General features: G+C 37.4%; 1 non-coding gene across 1 annotated transcript; it reads right to left on the bottom strand.

Moving 5' to 3' along the window:
- Positions 1-6,785: 6,785 nt before the first annotated feature.
- On the bottom strand, positions 6,786-6,887 carry LOC112426984 (small nucleolar RNA U13). Its single transcript, XR_003018390.2, has one exon. It is a non-coding gene; the product is annotated as a small nucleolar RNA U13 (small nucleolar RNA).
- Between the last annotated feature and the right edge of the window lie 8,003 nt (positions 6,888-14,890).

The raw sequence follows: 14,890 nt of genomic DNA, 5'->3' as shown, positions 1-14,890 counted from the left end.
GGCAACAGATCCAAATAAAAAATAATGCCTCAAAATGCCAGATAAATAATCCAAAATATTGATTTTAACAAAGCTCAATGAGGTGCAAGAGAAATATGAAAAACAGTACAAAAAAGTTCAGAATATGGATGAGAAATTTACCAAGGAAATAGGTATCTTTTTAAAAAATGCAGATACTGTGGATGTAAAAAATTCATTGAAGAAAATGCAAAATACATTTGAAAGCTTCAATAATAGACTAGATCAAGCAGAACAAAACTCAGAAATTGAAAACAAATCTTTTTTTTCCTTCAATTTTGATTTTACGCTCCAGGGTACCTGTGCAGGATGTGTAGTCTGTTACATAGGTAAATGTGTGCCATGGTGGTTTGCTGCACAGATCAACCTATAACCTAGGTATTAAGCCCAGCATCCATTAGCTATTCTTCCTGATGCTCTCTCCTCCCACCCCCTATACTCTGAGAGGCCTCAGTGTGTGTTGTTCCTCCCCATGTGTCCACGTGTTGCTATCATTTCAGCTCCCGCTTATAAGTGAGAACATGTGGTATTTGATTTTCTGTTTCTGTGTTAGTTTGCTGAGGATAATGGCTTCCAGCTCCATATATATCCCTGCAAAGGACATGATCTCATTCCTTTTTTATAGCTGCATAGTATTCCATGGTGTATATGTGCCACATTTTCTTTATTTAGTCTATTATTGATGAGCATGTGGGTTGATTCCATATCTTTGCATTGTGAATAGTGCTGCAATGAGCACATGCATGCATTTATCTTTATAATAGAATGATTTATAATCCTTTGGGTATATATCCAGTATTGCGATTGCTGGGTCAAATGCTATTTCTGCTTCTAGATCTTTGAGAAATCACCACACTGTCTTCTACAATAACTTACATTCCCGCCAACAGTGAAAAAGTGTTCCTTTTTCTCCACAGTCTCACCAGCATCTGTGCTTTCTTGACTTTTTAATAATCACCATTCTGACTGGCATGAAATGGTATCTCACTGTGGGTTTGATTCACATTTCTGTAATGATCAGTGATGTTGAGCTTTTTAAAATTTATTTGTTGGCCACATGAATGTGATCTCTTGAGAAGTGTCTGCTCATGTCCTTTGCCCACTTTTTAATGGGGTTGTTTTATTCTTGTAAATTTGAAAACAGGTCTTTTGAATTATTCCAGTCAGACAAAAATAAGGAAAAAAACAAAAGAATTAAAAAAGCCTTTGAGACATCTGGGACTATACAAAGTGACAAAATATGAATTATCAATATTCCCAAGGGAGAAGAGAGATCAAGAAGTTCAGAAAATCTACTTAAGAAAATAATCAGTGAAAATTTTCCAAGTCTATCAAAAGAGCTGACATCCAGATAGAGAAGGTCCAGCCATCCCTAAGCAAATACATTACAAAAAGGACTTTGCACAGCGTATTATATTAAGAATGTCTAAAGTCAAAGTGAAAGAAAGAATTTTTAAATTGGCTAGAGGACAGCACCTAGTCATCTATTAAAAAAAAGAAAAAGAAAAAGAAAAGAAACTCTCAACAGACTAACAGTGGACTTTTCTGAAGAAACCTTACAGGCCAGAAAAACATTAAATGGCATTTTCAAAGTCATTTTAAAAAACTGCCAAAAGAAAGCCCAGGATCAGATAAATTTACAGCCAAAATCTACCAAACACACAAAGAAAAACAAAGAGGAATTATCCCAAAACTACACCAAAAAATTGAAGAGGGCATTCTCCCTCACTCATTCCATAAGGCCAAGATCACCCTGATACCAAAAGCAGACAAGGACACAACAAAAAAAGAAAAGTACAGACCCATATCTCTGATGAACACAGATTCAAAAATCTTCAACAAAATACAAGCAAGTTGAATCCAACAGCATATTAAAAAGAGAATATACCATGATCAGTAGTGATTTATACCAGGAATGCAAAGATGGTTCGACATTCCCAAATCAATAAATGTGATACATTACATAAACAGAATTAAGAACAAAACCGTATGATCATCTCTATGAAAGTGGAAAAAGCAATTGATAAAATTCAATGACCTTTCATCATAAAAATCCTCAACAACCTAGGCATAGAACAAAACATACTTCAACATAATAAAGGCAACATATGACAAACCTACAGCCAACAACATACTTAACAGGGAAAGGTTGAAAGCATTCCCTCTAAGAATTGGAACGAGACAAGGATGTCTACTTTCACTACTTTTATTTAACGTAGTACTACAAGTCCTCACCAGCACAATCAAACAAGAGCAAAAAAAAAAAAAAAAAAAAGGCATCCAAATGAGAAAAAAGGAAGTTAAATTATCACTGTTTGCTAATGATATCATCTTATATCCAGAAAACCTACAAAGTCCACCAAAAAAACTCTTAGATTTGATAAATGAATTCAGTAGTTTCAGGATAAAAAATTAATATACAAAAATCAGTACTATTTCTATACAGCAACAATAATCTAGCTGAGGACCAAATCAAGAAGGCAATTCCACTTACAGTGCTACAAAAAATAATAATAATAAAATACCGGGCATATATTTAATCAAGGAGGTAAAAAATTCTTATAAGGAAACAACAAAGTACTGATATAAAAAATCAAAATGACACAAACAGAAAAACATACCATGCTTCCAACCCTTGGTCATGATTTGGAAAAATCAATATTTTTAAAATGACATACTGCCTGTATTAGTCTGTTTTCACATTGCTGATAAAGACATACCCGAAACTGGGCAATTTACAAAAGAAAGAGGTTTATTAGACTTACAGTTCCACGTGGCTGGGGAGGCCTTACAATCTTGGCAGAAGGCAAGGAGGAGTAAGTCACATCTTATGTGGATGGCAGCAGGCAAAAAAAAAGAGAGCCTGTGCAGAGACACTCCCATGTTTAAAATCATCAGATCTCATGAGACCCATTCACTATTATGAGAACAGCACAGGAAAAACCCACACGATGATTTAATCATCTCCCACCTGGTCCCTCTCACAACATGTGGGAATTATGGAATCTCCAATATGAGATTTGGGTGGGGACACAGAGCCAACCCATATTATTCCATCCCTGCCCCCTCCCAAATCTCATATCTTCATATTTCAAAACTAATCATGCCTTCCCAACAGTCCCCCAAGTCTCAACTCATTTCAGCATTAACTCAAAAGTCCACAGTCCAAAGTCTCATTAGACAAGACAAATTCCGTCCACTTATGAGCCTGTAAAAGGTAAAGCAAGTTAGTTACTTCCTAGATACAATGGGGGTACACGCATTGGGTAAATACAGCCATTCCAAATGGGAGTAATTGGCCAAAAAAAAGGGGCTACAGGGCCCATGCAAGTTTAAAATCCAGTGGGGCAGTCAAATCTTAAAGCTCTGAAATGATCTCCTTTGATTCCATGCCTCACATCCAGGTCATGCTGATGCAAGAGGTAGGTTCCCTAGTCTTGGGCAGCTTCACTTCTGTGGCTTTGCAGGGTACAGCCTCTCTCCTGGTTGCCTTCATGGTGTGGTGTTGAGTGCCTGTGGCTTTTCCAGGTGCATGGTGCAATCTGTCAGTGGATCTACCATTCTGGGGTCTGGAGGACAGTGGCCCTCTTCTCATAGCTCCACTAGGCAGTGACCCAGTAGGGACTCTGTGTGGGGGCTCCCACCCCATGTTTTCCTTCTGCACTGCCCTAGCAGAGTTTCTTCATGAGGACCCCACCCCAAGAGCAAACTTCTGCCTGGGCATCCAGCAGTTTCCATACATTTTCTGAAATCTAGGAGGTGGAGGTTCCCAAACCCCGATTCTTGACTTCTGTGCACTCACAGGCTTAACACCATGTGGAAGCTGCCAAGGCTTGAAGCTTGCACCCTCTGAAGCCACAGCCTGAGTTATATATTTGTCCCTTTCCGCCATGGCTGGAGTGGCTAGGATATAGGGCCCCAAGTCCCTAGGTTGCACACAGTGCAGGGACCCTGGGCCCAGCCCAAGAAACCACATTTTCCTCCTAGGGCCTCCAGGCCTTTGATGGGAGGGGCTGCCATGAAGACCTCTGACATGCCCTGGAGACATTTTCCCCATTGTCTTGGGAATTAACATTCAGTTCCTTGTTACTTATGCAAATTTCTGCAACTGGCTTGGATTTTTCCTCAGAAATGGGATTTTCTTTTCTATCTCATTGTCAGGTTGCAAATTTTCCAAACTTTTATGCTCTGCTTCCTTTATAAAACTGAATGCCTTTAACAGCACCCAAGTCACCTTTTGAACGCTTTGCTGCTTAGAAATTTCTTCTGCCAGATACCCTAAACCATCTCTCTCAAGTTTCAAGTTCCACAAATCTCTAGGGCAGGGACAAAATGCCACCAGTCTGTTTCCTAAAATGTAACAAGAGTTACCTTTGCTCCAGTTCCCAACAAGTTCCTCATCTCCATCTGAGACCATCTCAGCCTGGACGTTATTGTTCATATCACTATCAGAATTTTTGTCAAAGCCATTCAACATGTCTTTAGGAAGTTCCAAACTTTCCCACATTTTTCTGCCTCCTTTTGAGCCTTCCAATCTCTTCTAACCTCTGCCTATTACCCAGTTGCAAAGCCACTTCCACATTTTCAGGTATCTTTTCAGCAGCGCTCCACTCCCAGTACCAATTTACTATATTACTCCATTTTCATGCTGCTGATAAAGACATATCCAAGACTCGGCAATTTACAAAAGAAAGAGGTTAATTGGACTTACAGTTCCACATGGCTGAGGAGGCCTCACAATCATGGCGGAAGGCAAGAAGGAGCACGTCACATTTTATGTGGAGGGCAGCAGGCAAAAAAGAGAGCTTGTGCAGAGAAAATCCTGTTTTTGAAACCATCAGATCTCATGAGACCCATTCACTATCACAAGAACAGCACAGGAAAAACCCACCCCCATGATTCAATCATTTCCCACCTGGTCCCTCTCACAACATATGGGAATTATGGGACCTCCAAGATGAAATTTGGGTGGCAGCACAGAGCCAAACCATATCATCGCCCAAAGTTACTTATAGATTCAATGAAATCCCTATCAATTACCAACATTATTTTTCACAGAATTAGAAAAAAACAATCCTAAAATTCACATGAAACCAAAAAAGTACCCAAAGAGTGAAAGCAATCCTAAGCAAAAAGAACAAAGCTGGAAAAATCGGACAGTACCTGACTTCAAATCATACTACACAGCCATGATAACCAAAACAGCATGGTACTGGTCTAAAAATAGACACATAGGTCAATGAAACAGAATAGAGAACCCAGAAATAAATCAACGAACCTACAACCAACTGATCTTTTACAAAGTAAAAAATATGTATATACACTCGGGAAAGGAAACCCTTTTCAATATATGATGCCGGGAAAATTGGATAGTCATATGCAGAAGAATAAAACTGGACTCATACTTCTTACCATATAAAAAAATTAATTCAAGTTAAATTAAAGAACTAAATGTAATATCTGTAAGTATAAAAATCCTAGAAGAAAACCTAGGAAAAACTTTTCTGGACATTGGCCTATTCAAAGAATTTGTTATCAAGTCTTCAAAATCCAAATTAACATAAACCAAAATTGACAAATGAGACTTAATTAAACCAAAAAACCTCTGCACAGCAAAAGAAACTATCAACAGAGTAAACACAAAACCTACAGAATTGGAAAACATATTTGCAAACTATGCATCCAACAAGGGCTAATATCCAGAATCTATGAGAAACTCAAACAGCTCAACATGAAAAAAGCCAAATAACTCTACTAAAAAGTGAGCAAAGGACATGAACAAATATTTTTCAAAAGAAGACATACAAGTGGCCAATAGACATATGAAAAAGTGCTTAAAATCACTAATCATAAGAGAAATGCAAATAAAAACCACAATGAGCCACCATCTCATACCAGTCAGAATGACTATTATTAAAAAGTCAAAAAAAAAAAAAAAAAAAGCAAAATAGATGTTGACAAGGTTGTAGGAAAAAAAAAAAGGGAATGCTTATACACTGTTGGTGGAACTATAAAGTAGTAAAACCTTTATGGGAAACAGTATGAAGAATTCTCAAAGAACTAAAAATAGAATCATCATTCAATCCAGCAATCCCATTACTGGGTATATACCCAATGGAAAGAACTCATTATACCAAAAAGATACCTGCACTTCTTTCAAAACGATTCACAATAGCAAAGATACAGAATCAACCTAAGTGTCTATCAATGGAGGACTGAATAAAGAAAATGTGGTATGTGTATATATATACACATATATATAGGAACACTACTCAGCTATAAAAAAGAAGGAAATCATGTCTTTTTTGGTAACATGGATGTGACTAGAGGCCAGAATCCTAACTGAAATAACTCAAAAACAGAAAGTCAAATACCACATGTTCTCACTTACAAGTGAGAGTGAAACAATGGGGACACATGGACATACGGAGTAAAATAATAGACATTGCAGACTACAAAAGGTGGGAGGCTGGGAGAGGGGATGAGGGCTGAAAAATTACCTATTGGGTAGAATGTTCACTATCTGGGTGATGGGGACACTAAAAGCCCAGACTTCACCACTATGCAATATATGCATGTAAGAAATCTGCACTTGAACCCTTTAAATTTATTAAAAATTTAAAATAAATAAAAAATAATTAAAAGAAGAAATTTAAGACAAAAGAGATACATGATAAGTTCAAGGTTAAATACAGAGTTAGTAGTGAAACAAGGCCTAATGTCCCATTTCTCAATACAACACTTTTCTTTGTTTTTCCTTTCTTTCATGTCAGACGGGTAATGTGCCGACCTCATAATAAGGTTGAGGGTGGCACATTTCACACATGCGTGTGAACACCCAATCATCATCTCATGAACTACAAAAGGATTTACAACATTCTTTTTATCATAGTACTTTGTTTTACACATTCCCAAACGAAGAGACAGCCTCCTTTATATGCATTATTATTTAAGAATCTGTATACCATCTGAAGCTGAATACCATCTGAAGCTGAATTCCAACTACACACTCTCTGGAACAGAATGGCTTCTTTTATACAGGATGGCTGATCTCCAAACCCATATCTCAAAGCTATCAATAGCAAAAAGAAACATCAATAGTCTGGAAATGTATCCCACTCGGGCAAGCACAAATTAAAGCCCCACAAGTAGGGGGTTCCCCTTGTCCCCAAGGGACTAGAAAGGAATTTCACTTTGCCTCATCCCACTAGCTCTATTCCAACATTCTGGCACTTACAAATATTAAATATTTAATGAGCACCTATTATATGCCAGGCACTGTGCTACATGCTAGACAGTGAATAAGATATACAACCTCAATCCTCAAGGAGGTTGTCATCTGTGAGAGATGACAATTAGAGGCAATTACAGTACAGTACATGAAGGATTAAGAGTAAATCCATATTACCCTGAGAGCACAGGCATCATCCACTACTGACCAGGGAGAGAGGATTCAAATGGAAAGGGATTTGAGAGAAGGAGGAGTGAGAGTGCAATGTAACCAGTGAGTGGAGAATTAAGCTATTGAATTACTCGATTCACTCAACTGGGAAAGTATCTAAACTAAATAATTGTTTTGGATGTTTTAAGTGATACATGGTTTACTTCCAGGCTTTGGTAAATGCTTCTATAAACCTCATAATCACACTGTAACTTATCTATTTTGTAAAGTCAGCTTTTTACACACTGAATTTACTTAAAAGAGACTTCCTGCTACACTTGTAAAAGACTACTGTATCACCTCCCTCTTCCCACTGTCTAATTAAGTTGTCAAAAATGTTTTTCATTGTATTTGTTTTGGTTCTTAAAAAACCAATATGTAAGTCAAACAACATGGTTTACATATATTTCCATAACTGTCTTGCCATATTTTGTCACACCCACTAATCAGATATTTTCCACTCATCTCTCTGTTGTATGTGAAGCTGGCAGAAGACAATATTCTAAATTGCTTTCCAACTGCATCACCTCAAAAGACTTAAAAACACATTAACCTCAGGCAAGATAACATGCTTTCATTTTGCAAGAAAGTAAAACACTAATTATTGTCACAAAGCCTTCCTTAAAGGTCAAAAATAAATCCATAAATGCAATAAAATTGAGGGAAAACTTAACCTAAACCTTAAAGGAATAAAGTCTTGATCTTGGAGTAAATATTTTTAAAACCTCACTATAATTTTACTTTTTGTGTGCCATAGTACCAAAACAAAGGAATTAATTAGGACACATTAATCTTGTGTTTGTTTGTTTTGTTTTGTTTCAGTCTCACAAGTATACGTGTAACTTACTTGTCTCACTTAAGTTACTTGTCCATATTTTGGGTCAATAGATATCTGCTTAGAAGAAAGCATGCACTTTGAACAGTGCTATTAATAATATCTCCACTGTATTGTCATATATTTTTTCTAGTGAACTGAAATCAACAGCAAAAATGCCCCATTTATTTCAGTAGGACTGAAGAAAATTTAAAAATTTATGTAGTAAAAACAATATGTGTGAGCCACCTGTTTGCTTTTTAACTAAATGAATTGGTATGGAATGACAGCTGCTGCAAAACCAACACACTTCAAATACTGTATATTACTTTGCCAAGAAGACTAAATTTTGGTATCATTTACTTTATTACCATGGGACGTGTTAATGGAGATTCTTACAGAAGAGCACTGTAATGAATATTTCTAGCCACTAAGTGTCACTGTTCATTTAAATTTTTTTTTAACTACGCTGATGGGCATGGTGACTCAGAATCTTTTGAATGGGGTCAATCAGAAAAAATAAAAATGATTAGATTACATAACACACTTAAAGCAAAGCACAGACACTACATGAATGTTAACTGCTTAAGAGGAATTCCTAGAGATAGAGGTGTTGCTCTCAGTGGAATGCCAACTGATCATATCAGACATTTTGCAAGCTTAAATAAGGTTTGAGCTACACTAAGCCTTGTAATCTGTTTTTACCAATATAAATGCCAAAACTGAATTGCCACTATAAAGTCTGCCAAGTATCTTTGTATTGTATGTCAGTATGCTGTTTTCTTTCATAGTGCCATCAATAAACATGTCTGGGGATCAACTGCTTGTGATCGGATATGCTACTTTCATTGTTTCAAGCTGAGCTGATACTGCATGAAATGCCAGTGCCAGAGAGGTTCCATTCAGGCTTGAACATTTGAGGGAGGAAGTAAGGCAGGCTTCCCTCTACCCTGCATACAAAAATTTAGGTTAATGTAAGAATATCCCTGGTGCTCACAAGATACAGACATTTCCTAGACATGCATAAATTTTAGACAACAGCATAATGCTCCACCCCTTGCAGGTTCTAGTTAAATAATTCAAGAGATACATACTCAGAGTTTTAGAGAGTAAGATTTTTAGCCGTTCTACTCACCATATGTAATGGTCTTGTTTTCTCAAGACAGCAATATCATCATATATTTTTCTGGTTATGCCGCTATACTATTACAGGATTAAAATGTATGTTGTTGCCGGAGTTCCACTTCAGCTAAAGAACCCTTTCCATTTTTTCCCCAAAATAAAGAACCTACACCTAGAATTGCTCAAATCTCTATCTCTTCTTGCAAGACAGAGCGCATCCGTTTTGAAATAACAGTTTTTGTAGCTTCTACTGTTCTCATCAAAGTGGGTGTGTTTGGGGGTCTTTTTGGTTTGGTTTGTTTTTTGTTCTGTTTGTCCAATCTGGAGCATTTTATCTCAGGCAATCTTTTATAGTTACAATACAAGACAGCAAAAGAAATGATGGTAAAAGTTAACATAAAAAAGTAAGTACTTTAAATGTTCACAGCTGAGAGAAGTGTTTGTACAGGGCAGGAATGGGCAAGTAAAACTTTATAAAAATAGTATGTTCCTGAAAAGTACACCTTAATAAGTAGATAGAATTTCCTGAGACCTAAAAGTGGAGAGAGGGCATTCTATGTAGATGAAATAGTATAGCAAAGATGTTGAAGTAGTATATTTTAAGATAGCGAGCAAGGATTTCACATTAGAAAGTAGTAGGTACAAGGATTAAAAGAACTTTTGGAACCAGACCAGAATAAAAAATTAATATTCGTTTTAACTCATCCAAACTAAGAGATGATGGGAACCATTAAAACTTTTTAACACAAGAATGACTTTTTTAAAGTGTGTTCAAAAGATTAATAGGGGTGTATAGGAAAGTTTGAAAACAGCAAATGAAAATTTTAAAATATTTTTAAAGATATATTGTAGAGGCCGGGCGCGGTGGCTCACGCCTGTAATCCCAGCACTTTGGGAGGCCGAGGCGGGTGGATCACAAGGTCAGGAGATCGAGACCATCCTGGCTAACACAGTGAAACCCCGTCTCTACTAAAATTACAAAAAAAAAAATTAGCCGGGCATAGTGGCGGGCGCCTGTAGTCCCAGTTACTCGGGAGGCTGAGGCAGGAGAATGGTGTGAACCTGGGAGGCGGGGCTTGCAGTGAGCTGAGATCACGCCACTGCACTCCAGCCTGGGCAGCAGAGCGAGACTCCGTCTCAAAAAAAAAAAAAAAAGATATATTGTTGACATATTTCAAGAGTATTAAAAATGTTTAAATGTTTACAACCAGTAAATTCTTCTGTTGAACAAATAATCCACAAAAATTAAAATAAAGAAATTCAAAATTCACAAAAAGAAAATAATAGGTACACAAAAATTATAGCAACAACTCTAAAGGAAAAAAACACCTCAATGTCCAAAATTGGGAAAAGTATGACACATATTCCTAACAGAATTTTAAGTGGACTATGTAAATTATGTGGAAAAATTAAAAAAGTTATGATACATAAACAGAATATTACTTAACCATAATTTGGAGCGCAAAAATCATCCCAGGGGCAATGTTTGTTTGTCTAGGCCATTAGTAATAAGGTAGTTGAGGAAACAGTCTATCCCCACTGTAAGCTGTAAAAAGTATTACTGTTAGGTAAAAGCTGGCCTTGGCAGGAAGAAACTGAACCCAGAATCTAAGGCAGGAACTCCTACTTCCATAACAATCTGAGTGCTTGGACAATACCTTGGACTGGTGGTAGTAAGTCTTCCAGAATATCATCCTATTATTCTACTCATGGAAGAGGACTTGCAGTCAAGTTGAACAGGGACTACTAGGTCCTGTAATTCCTTTCATTCCTTCCCTCAGTCACTTTTGCACAGTCCTACAAGTGAACATGGGTCAGGTTCGGGTGACAGTCAACATATAGGCATGAATCAAGATAAGTTTTGGGTTTTATGAAACAGGGCCTTTAATGGAACATGAAGGGCTAGGCAGCTGTAGGTTGAGACAGGATACAAGGCATTGAAGGATTTCATATTTCTCCCATTGCTGCCTTCAGCTGTACTAGCTCCATTCTACCTTTTCCCATCCCTGTCATTTCCTAACTGACATCTTGGAAGGACTGAAGACCTTTCTGGATCATTTTTCAGATATAAAACAGCCCAGTCCAGTTTGAAATTTCCAACTTAAGAGCTCACTTCATCCCTTCCCCTGAAGTGTTGTCCAATCCTTAGCCTGAAAGACTTAAGAGTAAGAAAGAAAGTAATCTGATCTTTCATTCTTCCTCCCCCAGCCCCATTTACAGGCCCCTTGGTCCTGGCTTGTTGTGGTAAGGAGGAAGAAGTTGAAAAGAGACAAGTGGCTTTTTCTTATTGGATCCCTGTTGTTATCCTTTCTTGGCCAAAGCTGGGTATTTATGAACTCTGTGTGGCAGGCATTAAAATGCTGGTTCTTTCATTAGGCAAATGTGGTTTCATAAGGTGGTAAATCTGTCTCCAGTTTATCCTCTTCCAATGCTCCCTCAGTGTGTACCCTGGAGAACAATTCACTTTACATCCTCTTCCTGCCAGATATACTTGCCTGGTGGCAAGCTGTCTTGGGTAGGCTTCTGTCAAGATGGCTAAGGCCCAGCTACCTTTCCACTTGACTCAAGAAACTCACACATCCTTTCTAAGCCTAACATGAGACTGCAGGCTGCTCCCCACTGCCCTTCACCCCATTATGCACTCTCTTTACAATTATCTATCCTCCTGTTCAAATGGGAACCGGGCAGATCACCAAGTCAGCAGCATAAGCAAACTTCAAACCAGGAGAACACAAAAACCATTACACATAACTGTCCCCTTGCTTGGCTTTGGGGTGCTGAGTATCCCTCTTCTTCCCCTCGAGAAAAGAAAATAAAAACCACAGCCCTTTCTCTCTAGGCTAACGACTCATAGCTCCAATGCTTTTTTCACCCTAGTCTTCTGATCTGCTTCTGAGAGGGAGGAGAGGAGAGAGAATGACAAGGTTGGTGCTGATGGGATGATTAGGAACAGCAGAGTCTCTTTATTTCTTAATAAGCCCCAAGCAGGTGCAGAGTCTAGCCCCCCGTTTATGCCTTAAAACATAAAAGGTTGCCTGTACGCTCAACCTTATCATTAGGATCTTAGCAGGAAAAGTCCAACTCTATCCTGTTACAACAAAAATTCTCTAAGAAATGCCTGAACTAAAACAAATTTCATGGAAGCAAAATACATCCTAAACTCAGAAAATGTTTTCTGAGGTTGAAAAACTACCCCTGAAGGATAGAAACAGAATGTAGAATTGGAGCCTGCGTCCTCTTCTCTGAAAGTTGAATGTGACCCCTCATGTTATGCTCAATAAAGGCAAAATCATTTTTAACAAGCCCAAGTGCCAAATATTTCAGTTCTTAGGGCCCAGATCCAGGTTCACACATACAACCTCTTCCCATTATTAAAACTGACCCCAAAAATGTTGGAATTAGTTTTAGAATCCACTGCCTCAAAGATTCAGAACTACCTCCGTTACCACCCACTCCCACTCTCACATCTGTCTCATTCTGTCAACCAGGCCCATTCCCTTTCTAACTTGCCCTTCTCAGAGATGCCTTGTTCATTCCTGGAAGCTTTCTCTAACTTCAAATCACAAGGAATAACTTTGGGATCTCTTTTTCTCATCTCCCTCTTGAAATATTACCAAGTCTTCTGCTACATAACAAAAATGATCCGAGTCCAGTACAGTCTTCTTAAATACAACCGCCTTCACTTGATCACCTCCCACCCCAAAACTCAGAAATAACTATTAATAATTTTTTAAATAGAACTTTTTGGTTTTATCTTACTAACCATATAAGGTATTTTTCTAGTCACAAAAAAGATTTGTCAATCTCCCCAGTTCTATAAGGAAGAAGTAGTAAGTCCCAAAGCCATATATGTGAATTTGCCCCAGTTGTAACAGTTTCATACAAAGGAATAATTTTCCTTTTGAAAAAGTTGTCACCACAACCAGTTATACAAAATCACTTCATGATGTGCCCCCTATTGCATATGTAGGAATCACAGAATTGAAGAAAATTCAAAATCTGCCATCTTCCCTGCCCCCTTAGCCCTAATTCTGATTAAATGAAAAGACTAGAAAGCTGTACTTAATAAATGCTTAGAGCTCCTCAACTAGAGATTGCTTCAGAAGACTGAGTGTTGCTTAACAGTATGCATTTATATAAAATTGTGGTGATTGGGTCAGCTTTTGATTTTCAGGGTGGAGTAGAATAGAATTTAAGAAATGTGGTGGTTTATAGAAAGAAAAATCTTAGAAACATAGTATCAAATAAAGTGGGGAAAAGAAACAAAAATACATCTTTAGTAAGCAATGAAGTCCTTTTTAGGTAACATCCTGAGCCTAATTCAGCTTCCCTGAGAACATTACCACAGACTAAGAGCACACATCATTAGATACTAACTGTAACAGCACAGCCCCATTGAACATATGTGCTGTCTGCATGGGAGGTCTGAGGGCTAAAGCTAGAGCATGCAGCAAAAAATGTACGAAAAGCAGTGTACTTCTGAAATACTTTACTGAATATTAACACCCATTAAAAGCTTTCTTTGTATTGAACACATCTCATAACCTTTCTCCATCTCTCCCCTCCCTCACTCTATATTATCTGTATTTTAAACAATTGAGATAGCTAAATAGTTCTTGAGTAACTCATTAAAATTATGCCTAAACACAATTATTTAATACAACGTATTCTAAGTACTTGTAAGCAGTAAGGCTTCTCACAAGAACCTGGAAATTAGAAAGTTAAGAATGCCTCATAAGTGTAAAACTTTAAATGCCTAATGGATGAGAGTAGAGAGCAAAGTCACCTTTAAAGATGAATGAAAGACAGGCCTGAAAGCCTTGGCTGCTATTTGATTAATTATATTACCATGCTTTATTAAATGTGTCAATCAAAAGGGGAATTGGCCAATCAAATGCAAATGGAAAAACAAGGCTTAGGAAGCAGTATTTTGGCAATGCTCATCCAAGCACTTGTACACAGGAGAATCTGTTTGGGCCAAAACCAAACCCACTGAAAATAACATTCTTGGATTCAATTAATCTAATTCCCTTGTTCTAATTAATGCTTAACAGAGAACATTATGACTATGCAAGTACTCAAAGAAAAAAATGGCTGAATACCTTTCAACCTGGGAGTGGGAAGGCCTTTCTAACTATGACTTAAAATCCAGAAGGCATAAAACAAATATGATGTTTGATTTTATAAATACAAAATAAATTTGCATGACAAAAGTATATACATCTGTATTATGTGTGTAGCCACAGATATATACCAAGAGATCTAAAAACCTAAGAAGAAAATGACCAAAAATCTAACAGAATAATAGGAAAATAACAGTTTACACAAAAAGAAATGCTAATGACCCATCAACAAATTAAAATATACTCTACCTATCTCAGAAATGCAAATTAAACTATACTGAGATTCATTTTTTTAACCAATCATATCAACAAAAATCCAAAAGTTTGACAACACACTCCATCGTCAAGGCTGTAGGGTAACAGGCACTCTCA

The sequence above is a fragment of the Macaca nemestrina genome, chromosome 11, assembly GCF_043159975.1.
Source record: "Macaca nemestrina isolate mMacNem1 chromosome 11, mMacNem.hap1, whole genome shotgun sequence".
Taxonomy (NCBI): Eukaryota; Metazoa; Chordata; class Mammalia; order Primates; family Cercopithecidae; genus Macaca; species Macaca nemestrina.
Note: the sequence above shows the minus strand (reverse complement) of the source record. Positions and strands in the feature narration are given on the sequence as shown.